Here is a 25,293-nt window from a genome sequence, read left to right as displayed (position 1 = left end):
AGCTTCTGGAGAGAAGAATGCAGAGGAAATACGGGACAATGTGGCATCGGCTGCAGAGTGCAGTGTCTTCCATAATTGAATACAGTGTAATAGCGGTCCTAAGGGTGGAATTCGTGGGTCTGGTGGTGAAATAGCGGCCGAAATGGATGGCTGTTGTTGTTGTTGGTGGTGCATGGGAGCTGTGAGAGCGACCAGGGTGGGTGGGAAAGGGTTGCAGCTGCATTATATTGCAGGGAAGACTTGCAACATGTGTGCAGTGTGAGCAGGTCCAGCGTGCAGGGCGGATCACCTCTCTAAACAATCGTACTCACACACACGTCAACGGTAACAGCCAAGCATCATGATTCAACAAACTCATCAGTTATGCAGGTATGTTAAACTGCATTGAAATGTGCCTGTGGTTGGGTGCATTTGCGTAGGGTTGTGTGAACTTGCGTAGGCTTGCGTAAAGATATTGTGGGGACACATATCTAAATAGATGGGCTGCTGGTTGTCTGTCCATCTCCTGTTATCAAACTCCATCTACCTCGCTTCCCTCTATATCCTCCCTCAGTATTCCATTCCATCTTAATTAAACCCTTAGTCAACACAGACTGATGACATTAGGTAAACTCGCGTAGGAGGGCGTTAACTTGCGTTTAACCTGCGTAGTATTGCGACGCTAACTTGCGTAGTATTACGATGTTAACGTACGTAGTATTGCGAGACTGCGTGAGATTGCCGACATTGCAAACTACTGTTAAGACGGATGAACAAACAACGAAGTGAACGTGGATCTTCGTGTTCAAGATTAAACTAACACTCGTTCACCCTGAGTTGCACTCACACACACTCACACACACTCACACACACTCGCACTCTCTCGCACTCACTGGAGTATATAATCTACTAACACAAGTGTCATTAAGGCTTCAACTAACTTCTTCACAGCCAGCCAAGTATACTTTAATACATAAAATAAGGGCTAATTAACTATATATACTGAGACATACATGTCTTGGTGTATGTATCCGGCAGTCACACTTGTTCCACCTGACATGTCAAGACCTGACATGTCAAGACCTGAATTATTTTATTTTCTTGTATTTTTCCACTGCTTTCACTGTCTATTTTCAACATTTTTATTATCATATTTTATCATTTCTTTTATTATTGAATGTGGCGTTTATTTTACGATTTAAAGAGCTTTCTGAATTTATTTTAGTCAGGGGTAAATCCTAAGCCCGTAGGAGTGTCCTAGCGTCTAGGAGAATAGGGAGCACTGTGGTTCGATCCACGGAGCCTTAATGACCCTTGTGTAGTCAAGAGGCTTTAAACCCCATTAACCAATCAACGAACTATGTTTACAAACTATGGAACTTTCACAAGTCATCTGATAGTCAACATTATGATCATCAGAGCTGGTCCACGTAAACATTTCCAGAGCCCAACACTAACATTGTGATCATCAGAGCTGGTCCACATAAACATTTCCAGAGCCCAACACTAACATTGTGATCATCAGAGCTGGTCCACATAAACATTTCCAGAGCCCAATACTAACATTGTGATCATCAGAGCTGGTCCACATAAACATTTCCAGAGCCCAACACTAACATTGTGATCATCAGAGCTGGTCCACATAAACATTTCCAGAGCCCATCACTAACATTGTGATCATCAGAGCTGGTCCACATAAACATTTCCAGAGCCCAACACTAACATTGTGATCATCAGAGCTGGTCCACATAAACATTTCCAGAGCCCAACACTAACATTGTGATCATCAGAGCTGGTCCACATAAACATTTCCAGAGCCCAACACTAACATTGTGATCATCAGAGCTGGTCCACATAAACATTTCCAGAATCCAACACTAACATTGTGATCATCAGAGCTGGTCCACATAAACATTTCCAGAGCCCAACACTAACATTGTGATCATCAGAGCTGGTCCACATAAACATTTCCAGAATCCAACACTAACATTGTGATCATCAGAGCTGGTCCACATAAACATTTCCAGAGCCCAACACTAACATTGTGATCATCAGAGCTAGTCCACATAAACATTTCCAGAGCCCATCACTAACATTGTGATCATCAGAGCTGGTCCACATAAACATTTCCAGAGCCCAACACTAACATTGTGATCATCAGAGCTGGTCCACATAAACATTTCCAGAGCCCAACACTAACATTGTGATCATCAGAGCTGGTCCACATAAACATTTCCAGAATCCAACACTAACATTGTGATCATCAGAGCTGGTCCACATAAACATTTCCAGAGCCCAACACTAACATTGTGATCATCAGAGCTGGTCCACATAAACATTTCCAGAATCCAACACTAACATTGTGATCATCAGAGCTGGTCCACATAAACATTTCCAGAGCCCAACACTAACATTGTGATCATCAGAGCTAGTCCACATAAACATTTCCAGAGCCCATCACTAACATTGTGATCATCAGAGCTGGTCCACATAAACATTTCCAGAGCCCAACACTAACATTGTGATCATCAGAGCTGGTCCACATAAACATTTCCAGAGCCCAACACTAACATTGTGATCATCAGAGCTGGTCCACATAAACATTTCCAGAATCCAACACTAACATTGTGATCATCAGAGCTGGTCCACATAAACATTTCCAGAGCCCAACACTAACATTGTGATCATCAGAGCTGGTCCACATAAACATTTCCAGAATCCAACACTAACATTGTGATCATCAGAGCTGGTCCACATAAACATTTCCAGAGCCCAACACTAACATTGTGATCATCAGAGCTAGTCCACATAAACATTTCCAGAGCCCATCACTAACATTGTGATCATCAGAGCTGGTCCACATAAACATTTCCAGAGCCCAACACTAACATTGTGATCATCAGAGCTGGTCCACATAAACATTTCCAGAGCCCAACACTAACATTGTGATCATCAGAGCTGGTCCACATAAACATTTCCAGAGCCCATCACTAACATTGTGATCATCAGAGCTGGTCCACATAAACATTTCCAGAGCCCAACACTAACATTGTGATCATCAGAGCTGGTCCACATAAACATTTCCAGAGCCCATCACTAACATTGTGATCAAAGGACATTTACAATTGCCAATCAAAATGTAAGAATGGTTTTCATTATTAATCTATGACCATTTACATAACGTCAGGGTTAAAAATATTTGCGACTGAATGCATCCCAAATACTGAGGGTCTGTATGTACCCATATTCCAAAAAAGGTATTTTATCAATGCCATTTACGGCATATTTAGTATTTAAAAAATTGTATAAATAGAAATGCATTATTTTTGGAGGGTAGTGGCGTTAGGATTTTACGTTGTGTAGTGGAGCTGGTCGGGAGGAGGTCGGGAGGAGGTCGGGAGGAGGTCGGGAGGAGGTCGGGAGGAGGTCGGGAGAAGGTCGGGAGGAGGGAGGCTGGGAGGGTCGATCATGATGGACCTCAGGAAAATCTTTGCTGCATTCCTCCTTTCATACGAGGCACAAAGTTTTCAATGGGAGAGTTGCAAGAAGTGCAACACTTTCCCAGGAGCCAGCATACATAAGTGGAAGTGTTGCAGCGAGGCAGAAAGGGAGACAGTGTTGCAGAGAGGCAGTGTTGCAGAGAGGCAGTGTTGCAGAGAGGCAGTGTTGCAGAGAGACAGTGTTGCAGAGAGGGAGGCAGGTATTTATGAGGTGCACTAACACACTCATATTACATCACTATTCTTCTCATATCTTCCTCGTTTATCATTTATCTTTCCGCCCTACACTCCCATCTTTCCTTCACCAGACAGCAGTCCCTTTACCTCTCTCTCTCTCTCTCTCTCTCTCTCTCTCTCTCCCCACCACAATGCAGCGCTCTCTACCCCACCACCGAGGCAGGAACAATAAAAGTATAGGTACACAAGAACACATTTGTAGGCAGCTGCATTCTCCACTGCCGTCTAACTCGCAGTCCTTGCAACAATGCAACACTTCCTGCAACACTGACTCCTGAGAAAATGTTGCACTTCCTGCAACTCTGTCACTGAAAACCAATTTTTTAAGTTTTTATATATTCTGTTTTGACATGTGAAAATATTTATATATGAGGATGTGTTAAAAAACATAAATATGGATGCGCAGGAGAGTCTCGGAGGCCTCGACAGACACTGAGGCCTGGTCACAGACCGGGCCGCGGGGGCGTTGACCCCCCAGAACTCTCTCCAGGTAAACTCCTGCGTTCCTTCTTATGTAAGAAGCACGAGTTCTGTTTTTTAACACATTCTCATATGAAAATGTTTACATGTCAAAACATAATATATAAAAACTTAAAAAAAAAATTGTGTGATGCCTGGCTGCTGTATACACAACACTGCCTGTGATTGGCTGTTCCTGGGCACTTGTGACCAATCAGGCTCGAGACTGTAGGACTTTGTGGATGGTAGGGAGAGGAGGGGGGGGGGGAACGGGGGTGAGGGGATGGTAGGGAGAGGAGGGGGGAGACCGGGGGTGAGGGGATGGTAGGGAGAGGAGGGGGGAGACCGGGGGTGAGGGTAGGCAAGGGTCTCCGAATTGCAACAAGAAAAAAATATTGCATTTTGGTCACCTTGCATTGTAAGTGTTCGAAGTCTTGGCGAGGATCGCTACAAATGAGATTGTGTACATAAGCTACTGAGGTACAAGTTATCGTTATAAGCGGTGTACCAGACTGCACTCAGCCTTCTAAAATACATGGAATGAAGACCATAGTTTATATTAGAAATATTTTGAGAGTAAATTGTGATAAAACATTAGCAGGAGAGAGAGGAATGAAACAGTGTGTGTGAGGGGGGGGGGGGAGGGTGAGAGGGTCGACCTGAGGTAAATCTTTGCTGCATTCCTCCTTTCATAAGAGGCACAAACTTTTCAATGGAAGAGCTGCAAGAAGTGCAACACTTTCCCAGGAGGCAGTGTTGCAGTGGTTTGTATGGGTGCTGTTGCAAGTGCAACCTCGCCAGAGAGCAGAGGGGAATGCACCTTCCTCTACATATAATGCTTCAAGTCTCCAGCTCCTGGTTATAAACTAAGCAGGTTGTAGTGTTTTACGAAGCATCTCTGGGACCCTTCACTGCTACTCTTTCTAATACTTACATTACAAGTTTTTTTCAACACGCCGGCCGTATCCCACCGAGGCAGGGTGACCTAAAAAGAAAAACACAAGTTTTTCTTTTTAACTTTAGCAATTTATACAGACAAAGGGGTTACTAGCCACTTGCTCCCGGCATTTTAGTCGCCTCTCACGACACGCATGGCTTACGGAGGAAGAATTCTGTTCCACTTTCCCCTGGAGATCTTCCCTTATATTCAAATTAAAAATAACTTTATACAACAACGTTGCATTTTGGTCAACCAGAGTAAATTTCTCTGACTTCTCTTCTGAAGTTCAAGAAAATAATTTTGAAATTTTTATCAATGCATTGGCCAAATTTTTGATGATTTTTTTATTATATTGTTTATATAGACAATATTTTGATTTTGAGTTGCATACAGTTTCGATTTTCACCATTAATAACGCAAGGCTTGCAACGTTTTGGGCTGGAGGGAGACAGCGTTGCAGGGAGGTAGTATTGCAGGAAGGGAGGCAGTGTTGCAAGGAGAGAGGTAGTGTTGTAGGGAAGGAGGCAGTGTTGCAGGGAGGCAGTGTTGCAGGGAGGCAGTGTTGCAGGGAGGCAGTGTTGTAGGGAGGGAGGGGAGGGAGGCTGGGAGGGTCCACCATGATGGTCCTGAGGAAAATCTTTCCTGCATTCTTCCTTTCATAAGAGGCACAAAGTTTTCAATGGGAGAGATGCAAGTGCAACACTTTCCCAGGACCCAGCACACATAGGAGGCATTGTTGCAGGGACAGAGGCAGTATTGCAGGGAGGTAGTGCTGCAGGGAGGCAGTGTTGCAGAGAGGCAGTGTTGCAGAGAGGCAGTGTTGCAGAGAGGCAGTGTTGCAGGGAGTGAGGAAGGTGTCTGTAAGATGTCCTTACAACACTCCGTCATACATCTTTCCTCACATTCCATTATACCTCCTCTTCCTTTTTCCCTCATATCTCCTTCGTTTATCATTTATCTCTCCACATCTCATTGATTCCACCCTTCTAGCACTCCTTTCCGTCACCACCTCCCTTCCTCTCCCTTTCTCCACAACAACCACTATGACCCCTACCACAATGTAACCCCCCTCTCTATCCCTTCCTTCATCCCCTCTATGACCCTCACCACAATGCAACCCCCTGTCTATCCCTTCCTTCACCCCTCTATGACCCCCACCGCAATGCAAGCCTCTCTCTCTCTCTCTCTCTCTCCTCTCCTTCACCTCCTCTATGACCTCCACCACAGTGCAAGTTTCTGCATTGTAGGAGCACCACAACAGTGTCATTGTTCCCTGGTCGTGTAGGTACAAGAGGTACATGTGCATGCATGCATTGAGAGGTACATGTGCAGGCAGCTGCATTCCCCACTGCCGCCTTGTCTAGTTGCACTTGCAACAAATAGCGCACGACCCACTGCAACACAGCCTCCTATGTGTGTGTGTGTGTGTGTGTGTGTGTGTGTGTGTGTGTGTGTGTGCTGGCTCCTGGGAAAGTGTTGCACTTCTTGCAACTCTTCCATTGAAAACTTTGTGCCTCGTATGAAAGGTGGAATGCAGCAAAGATTTACCTCAGGACCATCATGGTCGACCGTCCTGTCTTCCATTCTTCACTCGCTCGAACTTTTAGTCACAAAATTACTCGAAATTTTAAAATATCAAGTGCCACGTCCTTATACATTTATAAACACAAATTTAATTTGGACATTCCACATCATAATTGCTTTTACCACAATGTTTCTACACATAATAATGATGTTAGCAGACTGGGCCGTGAAATCGAACACATCCAATGCAAGTTGAGCAAAATGCACCATTTTTTGTTGCAAGGCTATAGAGGAACCCTTGCAACCCCCCCCCCCCCCCATTACTCCAACCACCAAAAGCCTCTGCATTCTTTGCCCTGATTGGTCACAGGTACCTCAGGGAGAGCAAATCACAGGACTTGTTCCATATGGAACATCTAGGGAGCCCCGAGTTTTTTTTTTTTTTTTTTACATCTGTTAACGCTTTTATGGACGATTTACCTTACAGACATTTAATATAGAATATGTCCCATAACTGTTATCTTATATAATCTTGTATAATTCAAGATAACCTTACACAGTATTATTTTAAGTTACAAGAATGATTTCTGATATTCTTTCCTGGAATCAGTATTATTCTTAATTAATATTGAACTTGACTGTTATATTGTATTATTGTTAGTTAATACTGAATATTGTATTATTGTTAGTTAATACTGAATATTGTATTATTGTTAGTTATTACTGAACCTCTCAGGTGATGCATTGATAATCCAACTGGTGCTACGCTGTCACCTCCCTCCCCTCCTTCACTTTTCCCTCCCTACCAAAATGCAGCTCCTCTCCCTCCCTAACGAAGGAATACAAGAGTCAACACCTGTCCCAGGTCGTACAGGTACCAAACAATATATATGCAGGCGGCTGCATTCTCCTCTTCCGTCTCCTGCGGTCGCTGCTGCGAGACTGCACTGCAACACTGCCTCCTGGGAAAATGTTGCACTTCTTGCAACTCTTCCATTGAAAACTTCGTGCCTCTTATGAAAGGAAGAATGCAGCAGAGATTTTCCTCAGTACCATCATGGTCGACCCTCCCAGCCTCCCTCCCAGCCTCCCATTCGCTACTTTCCCTTTAACTTCTGTCCTTAATATTACCCTAAAATGTTTATAATAGCAATTAATACGAGTATCATTATATAAATTAATAAATTACAGCTATACCTGGGTATACTGCACTAAATAATTGCTTATATCACAGTCGGTATATAAATTATTTTCCGTAGTCCACGTCGGGAATTCGAACACATTCAATGCAAGTGGACGAAAATGCAACATTTTTTACTGCAGTTCTGTTCAATGGCCCTTGCAACCCCCTCCCCATCCCCCCTTTCCCAAAGCTTCTGCATCCTGGTTCCCAAGTGGTCGTTGTCACCCAGAATGAGCCAATCACAGGCCGTGTTCTATACATAATTCAGCCAATCAGTACTCTTCTCTGTGTTTACATTCTTGAAGGTTCCCTTGTAAATATATTAAATTTAACTTATTATTAATCAGTCTTATTTTTTTTTTGATAATTCAAAGTGATACTAACAGTATTAAACCAGAATAATCTCCGATAATTCCTCTGATCTCAGTCAACAGATGAATTATGTTAACAGTCGTAATTGACAAGTTGGGATAAAAGTCTATAGAGCACACGAGGGTCGTTAAGACTTGAAACTACGTCTTGGCTACCAGTCAAAAATACTTTAAATGCCTAAAATAAGAATTAATCTCTCAGCATTATACATACATATTCTGCAAGAATAGCGAGCAAGCGATACGAGATGGAAAAAAAAAAAACCTGGTGTTCTTTTGCATATACGAGTTACCATTGAGAAATTGACACACAGGGCCAGGAGCTGAGTCTCGACCCCTGCAACCACAATTAAGCGAGTACACACAGGGTCATCTGATCTGTTGTACCTTGGTGACTGTCACCAATCAGGGCCAAGCAGTGTCTTGTGGAAGTAGGGAGAGGGATGGGAGGGGAGAGGGGGGGAGGGGGTGTTGCAAGGGACCCATAAACAGAATTGCAGCAAAAAACTGTGTCCATCTTTACCAACTTGCATTGGGTGTGTCCCATTTCCTGGCCTGGGCTACAGAGACTATGTATCCCGTAGTATGTATGTAGTACGCCATGTGTCACCACTAGTCTGTAGTAATTAAAATAAGGGGCGTCGTACTTAATTAAATTTAATAATACTGATGAGAAATTTTATGAGTGTTTAAAGAGAGAGAGATAGAGACAGAGACACAGAGAAATGGAAGAGAGAGGGAGGCTGGGAGGGTCCACCATCATGGTCCTGAGGAAAATCTTTGCTGCATTCCTCCTTTCATAAGAGGCACAAAGTTTTCAATGGGAGAGTTGCAAGAAGTGCAACACTTTCCCAGGAGGCAGTGTTGCAGGGAGGGAGCATTGTGTTCATGAGCTGCACCGTTCGTGACCCTGCAGTTGCAACAGCAACCACACACAGCTGGAGTTATACGTATTCTGGTCAACAATTCGAACACTTAGGTTAGTGTTTCCTGACGCGGGTCTTAGTCATATGATGACCCAAAACTGGAGCTTTTAGTCATCTGACCGAGGCCTTCCACTGGCTTTCCCCTCCAACCCTTTAAAAAATTATATTTATGATTATTTGTTAACATATCGGCGGTCTCCCACCAAGGCAGGGTGACCTGAAAAAAAGAAGGAACACTTTCATCATCATTCACACCTACACTACATTTATTAAACTGCAACTTATCGAAGTTTAATATTGAGTGACGGCTACTGCTGACAACTCTCTACACTGACTTAAAAAACTACTTTCAAAGCTATTACTTACAGAATTTGAAGATTTAGAACTCTCAGCTCATCTTTATATCCACAATAACAACTCACAGAAACACAGGAGGTTGATTTGCATATTTCGACCCCCTTCTGTGTCCTCTTTATCTGCTGAAGAGGACCCCACAAGAGGACCGAGATATACAGATCAATTAACCTCCTGTGTTTCTGCCACCATGTGGGTTATTATTGAACACTGACACGTGTTCATTACACTTTAATTATCTTTCTAAACTAAAATATTATTGTTAGAGTCAGGGAACACACAAGAATATTTATATTAGCAAAAAATCTAAAATAATCAACAAAATTGTAATTACTAGTGAGGTGTTAAGTGTCTAAGTGTTAAACACTACAATACATGCGAGTTTTACTTATAAACTAGTCTATGTCTACACGATGCAACTTATACAGACCATAGCTGACATCCATGACATACTATGTAGAAAGCCCCTTGTTATGCAGAGCATTTCGGGCAAATTGAGTCAATTTTGTCCCCAGGATGCGACCCACACCAGTTGATTAACACCCAGGTACCTGTTTTACTGATAAGTGGACATGGACAGCAGGTGTTTTAAGGAAACCACGTCCTAATATTTGCACCCGTACCGGGAATCGAACCACGAACCTCAGTGTGTGAGCTGAGTGCGCTACCAGCTGATCCACGCTCAAGTGTATGCGTGTTACCTCGTATCAGCACACACTCTAATCTGCATACATTTGCATATCCCAACACAATTCACTGCGACGTGTGTTGCAGGTGTTGCAGCCGCAACACAACCAGACGGCAGGGGAGAATGCAGTCATTTGGAAATGTGTTCTACTGTGCCAACACTACGTGGGAAAAGCGACGTTGTGCTTTTCTGACTCAGGGAAGCCAGAGTGTGGCTGCAGTGTGGTGCAGAGGACACGAGGATACAGGGAGGGGGGAATGGAATGGTAAAAGTGGTGACGCAGGAGAGGCAGAAAATGAGATAAAGGAGGTAGAGTGAGAGATGAGGAAGCAGAGTATGAGGGAGCAGAGTATGAGGGAGCAGAGTATGAGGAAGCAGAGTATGAGGGAGCAGAGTATGAGGGAGCAGAGTATGAGATTCCCTAGCGCTACACAAGTGTCTTACTAAGATCCCATAATAATACTAAAATAATCAGAGCGCTAGACTCTCTATAATTCTATAATCCACGATTATCCACAGATTAGCGACACTGCAGTAAGAAGAATTATCAATCATCTACCTTAACATTATGAAATATTACTAATTATGAAATTTAAGAAGCAAAACAACGGCACAATAAAGTGAATGGCTACCTTACCTTCGTGTGTTATCGTGACTACTTAATACTCTGAGTTGCACCGCAACGTCGTCAGATGTCTCTCTTGTGTGTGGTTGTCTGTGTGGAATTTAAGTATAAATACGAGAGATAATAAAAGAATAACTACTAATTATAACAAATGTAACAGAGATGGTAGTTACATTTGGCTTACCTCGACACAGAAGACGGCCTATGATTGGCTCTCCCTAGGTAACTGCGACCAATTGGTATCCAGGATGGGGAGGGTTGCAAAGAGGTTCATCAATGGAATTGCAACAACAAAAATGTTGCAGCTTCGTCTTCTTGCATTGGATGTGTTCGAATCCCCTTGTGAACTGCATACAAACACAGTTATATACGAACACGCTATGACAAACGAGATCGTTACGTGTACCATACAAGTGTGACATAACGTTTTTCTTTTCTTTTGATAAAGCTTGTAGAGTATCCCAAATTCTGGAAGTAAACTGCCTACGAAACTGACCTGTAATTAAGATAAACACTTGCTTGTATTAAGATACTGGAACAATGTCTGGTCTAGTTATCTTTTTAGATAATCAGTATAGTGATAAAGGTTTAAATTTTAACCAGGAAACAAAATTCCAACAAATATAAAATTAACGAGTTTTGGTTTTAAAAGTATTTAAGACAATACTTTCATCTCTTATTAATTTATATACAAGAAGATACAAGATTATCTACGTAAATAACTTAATTTAAGGTAACTATTAAAATTATGAATTTACATAGAAGTTATAAATATATAGTAATTTCAATGTAAAAGATTATCCATATAAGGAGAGATTTTACGATAGTCAGTGATCGTAAATCTCAAACTTAAGTTAATAGTTTGTGTAGCACTGTCACTCCTGTGTCAGGAACAATGTAAGTAGTGACCATAACTATGAAAGTAGCGACCATAACTATGAAAGTAGCGACCATAACTATGAAAGTAGTGACCATAACTATGAAAGTAGCGACCATAACTATGAAAGTAGTGACCATAACTATGAAAGTAGCGACCATAACTATGAAAGTAGTGACCATAACTATGAAAGTAGTGACCATAACTATGAAAGTAGTGACCATAACTATGAAAGTAGCGACCATAACTATGAAAGTAGTGACCATAACTATGAAAGTAGTGACCATAACTATGAAAGTAGTGACCATAACTATGAAAGTAGCGACCATAACTATGAAAGTAGCGACCATAACTATGAAAGTAGTGACCATAACTATGAAAGTAGTGACCATAACTATGAAAGTAGCGACCATAACTATGAAAGTAGCGACCATAACTATGAAAGTAGTGACCATAACTATGAAAGTAGCGACCATAACTATGAAAGTAGTGACCATAACTATGAAAGTAGTGACCATAACTATGAAAGTAGTGACCATAACTATGAAAGTAGTGACCATAACTATGAAAGTAGTGACCATAACTATGAAAGTAGTGACCATAACTATGAAAGTAGTGACCATAACTATGAAAGTAGCGATCATAACTATGAAAGTAGTGACCATAACTATGAAAGTAGCGATCATAACTATGAAAGTAGTGACCATAACTATGAAAGTAGTGACCATAACTATGAAAGTAGTGACCATAACTATGAAAGTAGCGATCATAACTATGAAAGTGACCATAACTATGAAAGTAGCGATCATAACTATGAAAGTGACCATAACTATGAAAGTAGCGATCATAACTATGAAAGTGACCATAACTATGAAAGTAGTGACCATAACTATGAAAGTAGCGACCATAACTATGAAAGTAGTGACCATAACTATGAAAGTAGCGACCATAACTATGAAAGTAGCGACCATAACTATGAAAGTAGTGACCATAACTATGAAAGTAGTGACCATAACTATGAAAGTAGTGACCATAACTATGAAAGTGACCATAACTATGAAAGTAGTGACCATAACTATGAAAGTGACCATAACTATGAAAGTAGTGACCATAACTATGAAAGTAGCGATCATAACTATGAAAGTAGTGACCATAACTATGAAAGTAGTGACCATAACTATGAAAGTAGCGATCATAACTATGAAAGTAGTGACCATAACTATGAAAGTGACCATAACTATGAAAGTAGTGACCATAACTATGAAAGTAGTGACCATAACTATGAAAGTGACCATAACTATGAAAGTAGTGACCATAACTATGAAAGTGACCATAACTATGAAAGTAGTGACCATAACTATGAAAGTGACCATAACTATGAAAGTGACCATAACTATGAAAGTGACCATTACTATGAAAGTGACCATAACTATGAAAGTGACCATTACTATGAAAGTGACCATAACTATGAAAGTGACCATAACTATGAAAGTGACCATTACTATGAAAGTGACCATAACTATGAAAGTAGCGACCATAACTATGAAAGTAGCGATCATAACTATGAAAGTAGCGACCATAACTATGAAAGTAGCGACCATAACTATGAAAGTAGTGACCATAACTATGAAAGTAGCGACCATAACTATGAAAGTGACCATTACTATGAAAGTGACCATAACTATGAAAGTAGCGATCATAACTATGAAAGTAGTGACCATAACTATGAAAGTAGTGACCATAACTATGAAAGTAGTGACCATAACTATGAAAGTAGTGACCATAACTATGAAAGTAGCGATCATAACTATGAAAGTAGCGACCATAACTATGAAAGTGACCATTACTATGAAAGTGACCATAACTATGAAAGTAGCGACCATAACTATGAAAGTGACCATAACTATGAAAGTGACCATAACTATGAAAGTAGTGACCATAACTATGAAAGTGACCATAACTATGAAAGTGACCATAACTATGAAAGTAGCGACCATAACTATGAAAGTGACCATAACTATGAAAGTAGCGACCATAACTATGAAAGTGACCATTACTATGAAAGTGACCATAACTATGAAAGTAGTGACCATAACTATGAAAGTAGCGACCATAACTATGAAAGTGACCATAACTATGAAAGTAGCGACCATAACTATGAAAGTGACCATTACTATGAAAGTGACCATAACTATGAAAGTAGTGACCATAACTATGAAAGTAGTGACCATAACTATGAAAGTGACCATTACTATGAAAGTGACCATAACTATGAAAGTGACCATTACTATGAAAGTGACCATAACTATGAAAGTGACCATTACTATGAAAGTGACCATAACTATGAAAGTAGCGACCATAACTATGAAAGTAGTGACCATAACTATGAAAGTAGCGATCATAACTATGAAAGTAGTGACCATAACTATGAAAGTAGTGACCATAACTATGAAAGTAGTGACCATAACTATGAAAGTAGCGATCATAACTATGAAAGTAGTGACCATAACTATGAAAGTGACCATAACTATGAAAGTAGCGACCATAACTATGAAAGTAGTGACCATAACTATGAAAGTGACCATAACTATGAAAGTAGCGACCATAACTATGAAAGTAGTGACCATAACTATGAAAGTGACCATTACTATGAAAGTGACCATAACTATGAAAGTGACCATAACTATGAAAGTAGTGACCATAACTATGAAAGTAGTGACCATAACTATGAAAGTGACCATTACTATGAAAGTGACCATAACTATGAAAGTAGTGACCATAACTATGAAAGTAGTGACCATAACTATGAAAGTAGCGATCATAACTATGAAAGTAGCGACCATAACTATGAAAGTAGTGACCATAACTATGAAAGTGACCATTACTATGAAAGTGACCATAACTATGAAAGTAGTGACCATAACTATGAAAGTGACCATTACTATGAAAGTGACCATAACTATGAAAGTGACCATTACTATGAAAGTGACCATAACTATGAAAGTAGCGACCATAACTATGAAAGTAGTGACCATAACTATGAAAGTAGCGACCATAACTATGAAAGTAGCGACCATAACTATGAAAGTAGCGACCATAACTATGAAAGTAGTGACCATAACTATGAAAGTAGCGACCATAACTATGAAAGTAGCGACCATAACTATGAAAGTAGTGACCATAACTATGAAAGTGACCATTACTATGAAAGTGACCATAACTATGAAAGTAGCGATCATAACTATGAAAGTAGCGACCATAACTATGAAAGTGACCATTACTATGAAAGTGACCATAACTATGAAAGTAGCGACCATAACTATGAAAGTGACCATAACTATGAAAGTGACCATAACTATGAAAGTAGTGACCATAACTATGAAAGTGACCATAACTATGAAAGTGACCATAACTATGAAAGTAGCGACCATAACTATGAAAGTGACCATAACTATGAAAGTAGCGACCATAACTATGAAAGTGACCATTACTATGAAAGTGACCATAACTATGAAAGTAGTGACCATAACTATGAAAGTAGCGACCATAACTATGAAAGTGACCATAACTATGAAAGTAGCGACCATAACTATGAAAGTGACCATTACTATGAAAGTGACCATAACTATGAAAGTAGTGACCATAACTATGAAAGTAGTGACCATAACTATGAAAGTGACCATTACTATGAAAGTGACCATAACTATGAAAGTGACCATTACTATGAAAGTGACCATAACTATGAAAGTGACCATTACTATGAAAGTGACCATAACTATGAAAGTAGCGACCATAACTATGAAAGTAGTGACCATAACTATGAAAGTAGCGATCATAACTATGAAAGTAGTGACCATAACTATGAAAGTAGTGACCATAACTATGAAAGTAGTGACCATAACTATGAAAGTAGCGATCATAACTATGAAAGTAGTGACCATAACTATGAAAGTGACCATAACTATGAAAGTAGCGACCATAACTATGAAAGTAGTGACCATAACTATGAAAGTGACCATAACTATGAAAGTAGCGACCATAACTATGAAAGTAGTGACCATAACTATGAAAGTGACCATTACTATGAAAGTGACCATAACTATGAAAGTGACCATAACTATGAAAGTAGTGACCATAACTATGAAAGTAGTGACCATAACTATGAAAGTGACCATTACTATGAAAGTGACCATAACTATGAAAGTAGTGACCATAACTATGAAAGTAGTGACCATAACTATGAAAGTAGCGATCATAACTATGAAAGTAGCGACCATAACTATGAAAGTAGTGACCATAACTATGAAAGTGACCATTACTATGAAAGTGACCATAACTATGAAAGTAGTGACCATAACTATGAAAGTGACCATTACTATGAAAGTGACCATAACTATGAAAGTGACCATTACTATGAAAGTGACCATTACTATGAAAGTGACCATAACTATGAAAGTAGCGACCATAACTATGAAAGTAGTGACCATAACTATGAAAGTAGCGACCATAACTATGAAAGTAGCGACCATAACTATGAAAGTAGCGACCATAACTATGAAAGTAGTGACCATAACTATGAAAGTAGCGACCATAACTATGAAAGTAGCGACCATAACTATGAAAGTAGCGACCATAACTATGAAAGTAGCGATCATAACTATGAAAGTAGCGACCATAACTATGAAAGTAGCGACCATAACTATGAAAGTAGCGACCATAACTATGAAAGTAGCGACCATAACTATGAAAGTAGTGACCATTACTATGAAAGTGACCATAACTATGAAAGTAGCGACCATAACTATGAAAGTAGCGACCATAACTATGAAAGTAGTGACCATTACTATGAAAGTGACCATAACTATGAAAGTAGCGACCATAACTATGAAAGTAGCGACCATAACTATGAAAGTAGCGACCATAACTATGAAAGTAGTGACCATAACTATGAAAGTAGCGACCATAACTATGAAAGTAGCGACCATAACTATGAAAGTAGCGATCATAACTATGAAAGTAGCGATCATAACTATGAAAGTAGCGATCATAACTATCAAAGTAGTGACCATAACTATGAAAGTAGCGACCATAACTATCAAAGTAGTGACCATAACTATGAAAGTAGCGACCATAACTATGAAAGTAGCGATCATAACTATGAAAGTAGCGATCATAACTATCAAAGTAGTGACCATAACTATGAAAGTAGCGACCATAACTATGAAAGTAGCGACCATAACTAATGGAACTTTCTACAGAATACCGAATCTAGGCTTAACACAGATTACTACAGTCTACGTCTTAGCGAAGTTGTACTCAAAATTAAGATCTATATTCTATAGTTCAGGAAAAAAGACATATTTAAAGTGTCTGGATGACATACACCTCAAGAGACACCGCAAATGACCAAGTCTACTAATAACTCGGTTTTTCCAGCAATACACAGAGTAAACCGGGAGTCACTAACGACACTGTTTCTTAATGAAACTTAAAACTCTACCAGACAACCTCAGGAGAGAGAGAAAGATATGTCTACTGTGCTCAGGGCTGTACAAGACTCCCTGAATCCAAGTTTACTAACCTAACATCAGGTGGGATCACGTGACTCAGTCAGCAGTAAACTAGACCCTAAACCAACTAACAGTAGTTGGCACGATTGTTTCCCGTCCTCAGTAGTTTGTTCTCCTTTAACAACAGAAACACAGCCTACCTATTTATATAGCTAATAATAATAATAATAATAATAATAATAATAATAATAATAATAATAATAATAATAATAATAATAATAATAATAATAATAATAATAATAATAATAATAATAATAATAATAATAATAACAACTGACGATACAGATAATATAAGGCCAAACACGTTCATTTTAGCTATTTGCGATATAATATTAAGTGAGAGTTATATTACGCTCTTACAATATTTAAATACAACACTGGGTCCCATACACGGGGAGCAACAGAGCATAGCTGTAGTTGTCAGATATATAAAATAAGAATGGTAATAATTGAGAGGGAAGAGAGGCAGTGTTGCAGGGAGGGAGGCAGTGTTGCAGGGAGGGAGGCAGTGTTGCAGGGAGGGAGGCAGGTAGGGTCGACCTGAGGAAAATCTTTGCTGCATTCTTCCTTTCATACGAGGCACGATGTTTTCAATGGAAGAGTTGCAAGAAGTGCAACACTTTCCCAGGAGGCAGCACACACAGGAGGCAGTGTTGCAGAGGGTTGCAGGGAGGACATACAGGAGCCAGCAATGTGGCTGTTACAGATGCAGCCATGCAAGACAATAGAGAAGAATACGGAGGTCTGAAAGTGCAATTTTTTGTATCTACTCGACCTGAGGAAAAGTGGCAACACTTTGTTAGATTTTGTTCCTGCCTTGGAGGGGGTGGAGAGAACTGCATTGTTGGGGAGGGAAGGTGGGGAGAGGTGACTACATTGTTGGGGAGGGAAGGTAGGGAGAGGTGACTGTATTGTTGGGGAGGGGAGGGAGGAAGAGGCGACTGCATTGTTGGGGAGGATAGGTGGAGGAGAGGTGACTGCATTGTTGGGGAGGGAAGGTAGGGAGAGGTGACTGTATTGTTGGGGAGGGGAGGGAGGAAGAGGCGACTGCATTGTTGGGGAGGATAGGTGGAGGAGAGGTGACTGCATTGTTGGGGAGGGAAGGTAGGGAGAGGTGACTGTATTGTTGGGGAGGGGAGGGAGGGAGAGGTGACTGCATTGTTGGGGAGGGAAGATGGGTGTTAGTCGACTGGTGGGGGTAGCATCCTGGGGACAAAATTAACCTAATTTGCCAAAAATGCTCTGCATAACAAAGGGCTTTCTGTATAGTATGTCATTGATGCCAGCTATGGTCTGTATAAATTGTATCATGTACTTGTAGAAATATAGATTATTATTATTATTATTATTATTATTATTATTATTATTATTATTATTATTATTATTATTATTATTATTATTATTATTATTATTATTATTAACATCCACAATATTCATGTTTATCTGTACGTCTCTTAGTGGATGATCAGCAGCCAGCATGGATGTCTCAAATTTCTGGAGGGTGACAGGATGACACCCGCGGGGATTATCAGTCTAGACAGCTCATAGGTTTAAGATTAGCTAAGGTCAGTCATGCACCAAAAAAATCCAGGTAAAATATCGTCCACAAATGTTTTGACAGATGTAAACAAAGAATATTACATAGCTACCCTGTGTAGAACACGTCCTGTGATTGGTTCTCCCTGAGGCATCTGTGACCAATCAGGACACAGAATGCAGAAGCTTTCGATGGTTGGGGGTGTGGGGGGAGGGGGGAGGGGAAGTTGCAAGGGTTCCTCCATAGAATTGCAACAAAAAAAGTTACATTCTGGTCCACTTGCATTGGATGTGTCCGAACTCTGGGCGTTGTCTGGTAACAGCAGCCTTGGTATATGCAAAAAAATTGTGATAAGAGGCATTATGATATGGAATGTGCAAATTAAATTTGGGTTTATAAATATGTAAGGATGTGGCAGTTAATATTTCTAAGAATTTCGAGTAATTTTGTGACTAAAAGTTCGAGCGAGTGAAGAATGGAAGACAGGACGGTCGACCATGATGGTCCTGAGGTAAATCTTTGCTGCATTCCTCCTTTCATAAGAGGCACAAAGTTTTCAATGGAAGAGTTGCAAGAAGTGCAACACTTTCCCAGGAGCCAGCACACACACACACACATATAAGAGGCTGTGTTGCAGGGTGGGAGGGAGGGAGGCAGTGCTGCAGAGAGGGAATCAGTGTTGCAGGCGATGAGGAAGACAGTGTTGCATGAAGGGAGAGGGTGTTGCAGGGAGACAGTGTTGCAGGTGGGGAGACAGTGTTGCAGGGAGGGAGACAGTGTTGCAGGGAGGGAGGCAGCGTTGCAGGTAGAGAGGCAGCGTTGCAGGTAGGGAGGCAGTGTTGCAGGTAGGGAGGCAGTGTTGCAGGTAGGGAGGCAGTGTTCCAGGTAGGGAGGCAGTGTTGCAGGTAGGCAGACAGAGTTGCAGGGAGGGAGGCAGCGTTGCAGGTAGGGAGGCAGTGTTGCAGGTAGGAAGCCGGTGTTGCAGGTAGGGAGGCGGTGTTGCAGGTAGGGAGGCAGTGTTGCAGGTAGGGAGGCAGTGTTGCAGGTAGGGAGGCAGTGTTGCAGGTAGGGAGGCAGTGTTGCAGGTAGGGAGACAGCGTTGCAGGTAGGGAGGCAGTGTTGCAGGTAGGGAGGCAGTGTTGCAGGTAGGGAGGCAGTGTTGCAGGTAGGGAGGCAGTGTTGCAGGTGTAGGGAGGCAGTGTTGCAGGTAGGGAGACAGCGTTGCAGGGAGGGAGGCAGCGTTGCAGGTAGGGAGGCAGTGTTGCAGGTAGGGAGGCAGTGTTGCAGGTGTAGGGAGGCAGATATCTGGAAAGTGTTACAGGTTCTGACAGCGTCCACCAGTGTCAAAATGCAACACGTCCTTCTGCAAAACCTTACAACACTAGTGTTAATCTACGAGGTAACTTAACAGCAACTGTAGTCTACAATGAAAGACGAAGTAATGAGCTTTGAATTCAAAGAGAGGATAATTCCAATTCCTTGAATCAAGAGCCCTTCACAGCCATCAATGCATTCCCTTCAAGGGAATATTGATCAATAAACCTGCAGGATCCTGCAGTAACTATAACCTGCCATACAAGCCTCGACCTGCATTGTCATGGCCTGCAGTGGCCTGCATTGTCATGGCCTGCAGTGACCTGCATTGTCATGGCCTGCAGTGACCTGAATTGTCATGGCCTGCAGTGACCTGCACAGCCTGTACACACCTTCACAGAAAAACTATGAATGGGAACAAGAGCCCTTGTAAATAAGGTTCATTCGTCAGTATTAGGAGATAGGATAATCAGCCTTGTGATGGAGTAGGTGTATCCCACCTTAATCGTGGGTTGTGATTGGCTGATGATGAATTAGTATGACCAATGAGAACGAAGAGTAGTTAAGGTCTGGGAGGTGGATCACTGCAGTTCAAACCTTGCATTGTTGTGTCTCAATCTGCAGTTTATTATGTTCCAAACTTTCTGATGTATTCCTTTCATAATTATTAAAACACGAATTTTAGGGCAGATTTAAAGGATAATGTTTAATTTGTTAATTTATAGTTGAATATGATTTTTAACTAGGAATTTGACGACTTGTTGTTGACAATGTAAGGAATCCTGAGTCAAGAATCAGAGTGTTGGAACACTGTGTGTGTGAGGGGGGGGAGGCTTAGAGGGTCGACCTGAGGTAAATCTTTGCTGCATTCCTCCTTTCATAAGAGGCACAAACTTTTCAATGGAAGAGTTGCAAGAAGTGCAAAACTTTCCCAGGAGCCAGCACACACAGGAGGCAGTGTTGCAGTGGGTTGTATGGTTGCCGTTGCAAATGCAACCTCGCTAGTCAGCAGAGGAGAATGCAGCGGCCTCTACGTGCATTTTTTTTTCTAGATTGGTGCAATGAATAGTGTTGATGCACGAGGGGATGGAAATGCAGTGTGGTGTAGCAATAAGGGAGGATGTAGGTAGAGGTGAGGAGTATGAGAGTGTGAGGTGAGTGCGAGGAATAGGAGACGAGGGAATATACCTGGGTGTATACCTCGAGTATACCTGGAAGGTGTATACCTGGAGGGAGTATACCTGGAGGGTATATGCACTGAGGGTGTATACCCGGAGGGTGTTCCGGGGGTCAGCGCCCCCGCAGTCCGGTCCTTGACCAAACCTTGATGGTCATGGTTACTACTAGGGGAAAAATATGTAAATCACTGTCAATATAATTTAATAACGATCTGCTGTGAATGATAATTATCACAAATTACTCTATGTTACTTTGAATCATCAGCGATAATAATTGACAGGATTATTTTTTCATAGTTGCAATAGTTGCTTTGAAAATAATCAGAAATCTTACGGATGTAAACAAAGGCGAATATGCAACTACACGGAACAAGACTTGTGATTGGCTCTCCCTGTGTAACTGTGTCCAATAGGAAGCCAGAATGCAGAAGCTTTACAAATGGGTTGGGTGGGATTAAGGGCTGTCAGGGGGAGGGACGTTAAGGGGAAAATCTTTGCTGCATTCCTCCTTTCATAAGAGGCACAAACTTTTCAATGGAAGAGTTGCAAGAAGTGCAACACTTTCCCAGGAGAGGAAGAGATGGTTACAAATGTAGATGCAATGCGGTGTGGAAACCTGGGAAGGAGGGAGGGAGGGAGGGTTGAACAGGAGGATAAATCATAATCCACAATCACTCAGACTCATTTAGCTACGGTGGGCATCATGGTTTATCATATTATTATAGTTTAATACTATCAGATTTACCTAGAATTATCAGATTACTGGAAAGATTTATCTCTTATCGAATAAAGTCACGGAACGGATGGGGTTTGAACTTGTAGCGAGTGAGTCTTAAAACTCACAGTCCAGTGTACTAACCACTAGGCTATGGCGGCCTAATTATAACCATCCAACTAGGTATATTTATACACCATAGGGAAGTTAGCATGGCCCACCACTGTGACCACAAATGTAGTTTTTTTACAGACGAATCCCCCACCAGCGTGGTTGTAGTATGCTCTAGCTCATGTCCCTTCATGCTGGTGCTTCATACTCCATGATAGTCCTAACATGTGTCGTTTAGAGCATCCTAAAAGATTCTTTTCTAAGGTTTCTGAGAGCAGTTCTGAGATGAGTTATCCGCGCATATGTTACACATGTTATTCAATTTATATGCACCTCTGGTGATAGGTTGGGTGTGATGTTCACTCTAAGATCTTTCTCCTTGAGCAATATCTGTAGTTTCTCTCCTCTCAAGCTGTATTCCATCTCTGGTCGCCTCTTTCCGTCCCTAGTTTTCACGACCTTGCACTTGCTAGGGTTAAACTCCAGCGGCCACTTGTTTGACCATTCTTGCAGTTTCTTCAGGTCCACCTCTAGCCTCTCTCTATCCTTTTCAGTTTGTATTCCTCTCATTAGTTTTGCATCATCATCAAACAATGAGATATATGAATCAATCTCCTCTGGCAGGTCATTTACGCATATTAAGAATAATACAGGTCAAGGAACTGACCCATGGGGAACCCCATTTGCTACACTTTCCCATCCTGAAACATTTGTGGTTCTCATCAACCTCTGTCTTGTATTCGTTAGGTATTCCTTGATCCATCTAGGACCTCACCTGGTCCCCCTGCCTGATCTAATTTTTAAATTAATTTCTGGTGGGGCACAGCGTCAAATCCTTTTTTACAGTGCAAGAATATGCAGTCAACCCGTCCTTTTTGTTTGTTTCTCGTTATTCTGACGTATTATAATAATCAAGGGGAGGATTATAGGGTTATACAGCGCATGTAGGGAGGATGGGGAGGTATTCTGGCTCAATTCAGGGAACTGGAGCACAGCTCCAATTCCCTAGATCAAGAACCCCTCACTAGCATCAAGGAACCTCCCTTGAGGGGAACTCTGACGTAGGCTGGTGAGGGGGAGACTTACCTTCACTAAATCCTGATAATCTTTTTCACTAATCTGAACAGTATACATGTCAGTGATGATCTGTGGCCAGTGTGTGTATGTGTACGAGAGAGAGAGAGAGAGAGAGAGAGAGAGCAGGTGTCTGAGGAGGGTGAGAGACACCCATAGAAAACGGGATGTATTTGTCAGTGTGCATATTGTTTTTTATTATACCCTTTTTTTCAGTTTGATTTTACATGGAGTGAATGTTGTGTGAGTAATATACACCACGACCACTAGCAGCTGCTGAAGGGCTCTTGATCCAGGGTGATGGAACTACCCTTCCATTCTTCAATAATAATATAATTAAAATTATTATTATTATTATTATTATTATTATTATTATTATTATTATTATTATTATTATTGAAGGTGGTATTAATAATTGTCAGATATTCGTAAAAAAATAATGTTATAACTTTATTGCTGGAGATTAATTAATTAATTAATCCATGTTAAGCGCTAAACCCAAGTGAGTCATTCAGTGCAAGACGTGTTGGAGGCTCGATCCTCCGTCTGGTGAGCGCCAGACAGACGCGCTTCCTATTTGTACTCACGTAGATGTTCAACTTTATTGTTGCTTTATTTATCATTAAAACTGTCAATAAAATCTGTCCTTAAATCACATTCAACAGACATAGACTATGTGCTCCCTCCCTGCAACACTGCCTCTCCCTCCCTGCAACACTGCCTCTCCCTCCATGCAACACTGCCTCTCCCTCCCAGCAACACTGCCTCTCCCTCCCTGCAACACTGCCTCTCCCTCCCTGCAACACTGCCTCTCCCTCCCTGCAACACTGCCTCTCCCTCCCTGCAACACTGCCTCTCCCTCCCTGCAACACTGCATCTCCCTCCCTGCAACACTGCCTCTCCCTCCCTGCAACACTGCCGCTCCCTCCCTGCAACACTGCCTCTCCCTCCCTGCAACACTGCATCTCCCTCCCTGCAACACTGCCTCTCCCTCCCTGCAACACTGCCTCTCCCTCCCAGCAACACTGCCTCTCCCTCCCTGCAACACTGCCTCTCCCTCCCTGCAACACTGCATCTCCCTCCCTGCAACACTGCATCTCCCTCCCTGCAACACTGCCTCTCCCTCCCTGCAACACTGCCTCTCCCTCCCTGCAACACTGCATCTCCCTCCCTGCAACACTGCCTCTCCCTCCCTGCAACACTGCCTCTCCCTCCCTGCAACACTGCCGCTCCCTCCCTGCAACACTGCCGCTCCCTCCCTGCAACACTGCCTCTCCCTCCCTGCAACACTGCCTCTCTCCCTGCAACATTCCCTCCCGTATGTGCTGGCTCCTGGGAAAGTGTTGCACTTCTTGCAACTCTTCCATTGAAAAGTTCGTGCCTCTTATGAAAGGAGGAATGCAGCAAAGATTTACCTCAGGTCGACCCTCTCTGCCTCCCCCCCCCCTCACACACAGTGTTCCAACACTCTGATTCTTGACTCAGGATTCCTTACATTGTCAACAACAAGTCGTCAAATTCTCAGTTAAAAATCAAATTCAACTATAAATTAACAAATTAAACATTGTCCTTTAAATCTGCCCAAAAATTCGTGTTTTAATAATTATGAAAGGAATACATCAGAAAGTTTGCAACATAATAAACCGCAGATTGAGACACAACAATGCAAGGTTTGAACTGCAGTGATCCACCTCCCAGACCTTAACTACTCTTCGTTCTCATTGGTCATACTAATTCATCATCAGCCAATCACAACCCACGATTAAGGTGGGATACACCTACTCCATCACAAGGCTGATTATCCTATCTCCTAATACTGACGAATGAACCTTATTTACAAGGGCTCTTGTTCCCATTCATAGTTTTTCTGTGAAGGTGTGTACAGGCTGTGCAGGTCACTGCGGGCCATGACAATGCACATGTGCAGGCTTCTTCACTCGAAACGTAATATACTGCCATGACCTACTTCCTCTAGTGGGTCCCGCCCACTTGTAAAGCCATTTCCAACTGCTGTAACTCACCTGTCTTCAATAAATGTGACTCCACCCTCATACCTCTGCTTTAGGCTAAGTTACTGAGCACCTTCAATCAAGACAGGGACTGGACACCTTTAATCAAGAATCAATCAGCA

At 41.7% G+C, this 25,293-nt stretch overlaps 1 long non-coding RNA gene across 1 annotated transcript in view; it reads left to right on the top strand.

Annotated features, from left to right (window-relative positions):
- Positions 1 to 232: 232 nt before the first annotated feature.
- LOC138854756 (uncharacterized) overlaps positions 233 to 25,293 on the top strand; it is a 45,976-nt gene continuing 20,915 nt past the window's right edge. The window contains exon 1 of the long non-coding RNA XR_011393927.1: positions 233 to 369. This is a non-coding gene — a long non-coding RNA (uncharacterized lncRNA). The remainder of the gene's footprint in view (positions 370 to 25,293) is intronic.

Source organism: Cherax quadricarinatus, chromosome 68 (genome assembly GCF_038502225.1).
Source record: "Cherax quadricarinatus isolate ZL_2023a chromosome 68, ASM3850222v1, whole genome shotgun sequence".
Classification (NCBI taxonomy): domain Eukaryota; kingdom Metazoa; phylum Arthropoda; class Malacostraca; order Decapoda; family Parastacidae; genus Cherax; species Cherax quadricarinatus.
The sequence above is the reverse complement of the archived record's forward strand: the minus strand, read 5'-3'. Positions and strand labels throughout refer to the sequence as shown.